The sequence below is a fragment of the Vigna unguiculata genome, unplaced genomic scaffold (assembly GCF_037176805.1).
Source record: "Vigna unguiculata cultivar grain cowpea cultivar isolate G323 ecotype 2 unplaced genomic scaffold, ASM3717680v1 ptg000250l, whole genome shotgun sequence".
In the NCBI taxonomy this organism is placed as follows: Eukaryota; Viridiplantae; Streptophyta; class Magnoliopsida; order Fabales; family Fabaceae; genus Vigna; species Vigna unguiculata.
Window position 1 is genome coordinate 37,501 of NW_028196886.1, and position 5,000 is coordinate 42,500.

Here is a 5,000-nt window from a genome sequence, read left to right on the forward strand (position 1 = left end):
GTCAACTGGAATGTGTATTATCGATATAGGGGATCTTTCAAGTGAGAAGATCCATCGACCTGAGACGAAGAGAAAGAAAGGTCTATCTATTTTTTTTTTAGTTATTCAGTTAAACCAATGATTCGTTATTGGAGCAGCTAGCAACAACTATCTCATCTGGGAAAAGCCATCTTTTTCTCAACAATGTCTTTGTCATTTGATCCAATAGCGCTTCGTTAGATAGGAACAGATTTGATAAATATTGATAACTCTCAGATAGAGTATTAGAAGGGAAAAATCCTTTAGATGATGAACTATTGATTCTAAGCCATCTCTGGCAATGAATCAACAATTCAAAATGCTTTTCTTGCGTATTCTTGATAAACCAGTGTTTATATATAGATGTAGGAAGATTTGTTTGGGAAGTAAGAAGTTCCCTTGACATCTCTTCATCTGTAAAGAATTGTCGATGTGAAAACACAGAGACAAAAGGCTGATCTTTGAATAGGAAAAAGAGTGGATCCACGGGGTCCCAAATGAATTGGCTTATTCGAAAAAAGCCCTGTTCTTTGGAAGATCTATCTCGTGTCTGGTACTGCATGGTTCCACCCTGCAAGAACTCTGAATCATTCTCTTGAAGCTCATCCTCTTCATCATAAATGATCCGCTTGTCCCGAAATGACCTGGCCCAATAGGGAAATCCCAAATTATTGGGCCTTTCAATACAATCAAATAGAAAGCCCCAAGGGCGCCATATTCTAGGAGCCCAAACGATGTGATTGAAAAAATCCTCCTCTATCTGTTGCGGGTCGAGGACTCCTCCCCCTTCTTCAAACTCCGATTCATATTTTTCATAGAGAAATCTCTGATCAACGATAGAATAAGATCCATTTTGAATCCTATTTAAGGGATTCCTTGGTTCGGACCGAAGAAGCAATGTCACTCGATCCTTATCAAATTGACTGCAATCTTTTTCTGTACGTGAGGATCCCACCAGAGCGCCTTCTACTTCTAATAGGCCATGAACTAGATCATAATTCTTCTCAACGAGTCCATAAGATGTGATCCCATTTTTTTCATCAGGTCCGGGTAGAGACCAAAGGTCTTGAGCGACCGATCCGGCAGAACAACTCAAAAGGTAAAGAAGTATCGTTAATTTCTTCATACTCGTTCCAAGTTCGAAGTACCATTTGTACAAATAAGAATCCCCCCCGTCACATGATTTCTTCTTCATATAGATAGATATAGGATCTATGGAGCAATTACTTAGAAGTACATTTTGTGAAACAGCCCTTCCTATCTGATAGAAAAGGATCCCATGATCCTGAACCGATCTTACCTGAGATCGGAAATCCCAAGTTTGTCTATGAAGAACAGAACTAATTATATTAGTGTCTATGATGGATTTTTTTTGTATAATACTAATCGATAGGGCCTCATTGTTAAGTGCTACAAGATCTCGTACATTTGAACCCATCGTCGTGGACCCGAATCCATTAGTATGGGACATTTTCTTTTCCAAGTGAAATCCCCTAGTATATGAAAGAGTGAAAAAGTGTTTTCGTTGTTGTGGAATAAGAAGCCTTCGTATCTTAATGCATGTATTGAATTTATTCGGAGCTATTAGAGCTGGATCTACTTTTTGGGGAATATGAGTCGAAGCAATAACAAGAATATTTCTAGTGGAACATCTTTCACAATCCCTGGAGAGATAGTTCACTAAAAGACCGAGGGATAAGTAATTCGACTCAGTCACATCCAGATCATGAATGTTAGGAATCCATATTATGCAAGGAGACATTGCTTTTGCTAATTCGAAGTGAAAGGTGATATAAAATCGGTCTATTTCTGGCATCATATCCATAGTTAGCGTATTCATCATAGTTAGAAGCTCCAGCTCCATATCAAGGTCACGGTCGATATCGTCACTATCGTCACTATCATCAATATCGTCACTATCATCAATATCGTCACTATCATCAATATAGTCACTATTATCAATAAGAAAACCCTTAGGCTTGTTATCCAGGAACTTGTTCAGAAATACTGTAATGAAAGGAACATAGGAGTTTGTCGCTAGGTATTTGACCAAATAGGATCGTCCAGTTCCTATAGAACCTATCACTAAAATACCCCTACTAGGGGGAGGTAGGGCTAAGCGGAGCGAAAAGGGTTTTCCATGAGATGGGAAATGCAAACTATTAGCCCCCCACAAGGTGTGTGAATAAGTAATTGTCTGATAATTAGCAAGGAATATACGTCTTTCTACTAAACAGGATGTATTGAATTCATAAATCATTAGATACTTTTTTTGAATGTCAACTAAGTATCGTAAGTAAATTGCTCCCGGTTGTTCACTTATTTGATAACCAGAGTTATTCTTTGATAAAAGATCACTATGAGTAAGACTCAATAGAATTTGATCAATCCTTTTTTCTGTTGTTAAGGTAGAAAACTGAACCAAGAATTCTTTTTCTTTATCATCAATCGAATCAGTGTTCGAGACCCAGGATTCTATTTGATCATCAATCCAATCACCATTCACGTTTTTTATTTTTCTTATCAAGGAATAGATTGCTTTACTTGGATGACTTAGATGTCTCGTATTTCTCGAAAAAGCGATTCGATTGATGGGATTTGGTATAATACTTATGAGATCGATGAGATTCCAATATTTATTCTTAGAACGTATGGATTTGACCCCATAAGCGGGACCACCACCCCATAGCATGTTGCTACCAAAAGCAAAACTCCGTATTTCTTCTAGAGAATCTCCTAATTGTTCCAGAGCAACTAGAAAGATATTCTTTAACCAGAAAGAATTCAGTTCAGATGTAGGATACCTATCCAGAAGTTTTCGCAACTCAATCATGTATGATGGAATCATCAAAGATTTTACCTTTTCGAACTCTGTCTGTAACTCACTATAGACTCGAGAAACAAAGAGAAGATGTGTACGAACGAGATATCCAGCAACAAGGAGAAGGAAAAGGATTGAATAGAAGAACTCCTGAACATTTAGCGATCTCAGATGTGTCGATATCAATAGTAACTCATTATTTCGATGAGTCATTTCTTCGGACAGAAGAAGATTATGGAAACAATTACCCGGAATCTCACTTATCAGATTCCATTGTGGAAGACACAATGGAATCTGACGAATTCGCCATAATATATCTGACCCATGCATAATATCATGAAAAATGGATACAAATTTTTGGCTGCTACTTAGTATCGGCAATAGGTCTGAAAAAGTATCTAAAAATATGAAATTTAGATATTTGTACCCCGTCGAGGTAAGGAACCATGGTATATATGTTTGGAATAGATTCCATTTTGAGAGAGTTGAAAAAACACTATCTTGTTGAAAGGTTCTATACATCTGACCTTTCTCAAGGCATTTTTGTAGACAAGAACTCCGTTTTTTCCTTTTTTCGGATGGTAAATATTTCTCAGAACATGGAGTGTGAATCCAACCCATGTTTGAATTGAAATTGAGATACTGATACAAGTTCTTCCCTTCTGAATCAGGTATATTCATATCTGAAAGAGGTTGACAATAAGTTTTTTCAAAATGGACTATTTGTCCCTCTGTTAGAGGTGTTCCAGAAATGTCTGCGATCGAGTAAATAGCTCCACGAACGAATGGATCGTATCGAATTGGAAAATGGAAAGATTTGTAGAAGTTATACCCTTCGTCGCCACTTTGCGGAAAATCGTTAGGTATCAATATGTTAGATACCTGTAACTCGATTGGTGAAATAGTATCTCTCTTCAAAAAAGCATGTTTTTTTTGACCATCGCAAAAAGAAAAGATTTTGTTGCGAATGAACAAGATTTTGAGGAATTGTCCATACGTAAAATCATAATTATTGATACGGGCCTTTTCCACATAAAAAGGGAATCTTTTGTTACAATAGAAGCAGAAGTGATATTGATTATTCAAGAATCGAAGTCGATTTGCTTTATAAAAATAGTATATCAATGAACTTCTATGAAATGGTTTCACGGGATTCAGCCAATTGTCTGGATCGTGGGATATCATTGAGAAATAGGAATCTGTGTTATCAAAAGATTTCCTGCGATTCTTTCTAGTATGGAATGAGTCAATCATCCACTTTGGTATCTTATTGAACAAAAATGGTGATATTGTTCCTCCATTGATCAAGAATTTCGATTTTTGGGAAGTATCTTGGTCATCCAATAATAAGGGTTTCCTTTTTTTCAAATGAAAGATTTGAAGACCTATTGATTCTAATAACTGATTACAGAGTGGATCATTCGGACCTTTCAATTCATAGATGTGGATCTCGGACCTATGAATGGGGATACCCCCAAAACTCACAAATAAAAAAGAAGGAAGTGAGTTAGACAAAAAGAGAAGAAACTTGGGCAAAAAAAGAAGTAACTTGGACAAAAATAAACAAAGTGACTTAGACAAATCTTTTTTGTCGATAACCTCAGACCAATCAATCGAATATTGATTAATATGTAATCGATCGAACACTACTTGAAAACGGCTATTCTGCTCAGAAATGAAATAGTCCAAATGTTCCTGGAAATTCTTGCTCCCATTGGACCATTTGTATCTATATACATTAGGATCCCAATTCATAGATCTCTCCGTTCGAGAAATCAAAATAAGAGGATCGAACCACTTCTTCTGACTCTTTTTCAAATTTGATAAATGTTGGTTGATCGTGTATTTCATTCTAGTTCGATGATTCAGAGTATCATTTCCTATTTGATACCTTTGAATTCCATATTCGAAGTTGCAATTGAATCGATTCAATACATTTCTTATGTAACCATGGGTGCTATATTGGATTTGAATCAGATTTCGGATCAATCTATATTGATTGACTGCCTCCATTATGTTGTTGCTAGCAAATACAACTATTTTAGGTTTTGGATCTTCCACATTATTTCCGCAAGAGGTCTGGACCCATTTTTTTATGATCCTTCGATAAAAAGATTCATTCTCTTCATAAAAAAGAGGAGGTAGAACCAATAAAGAGTGC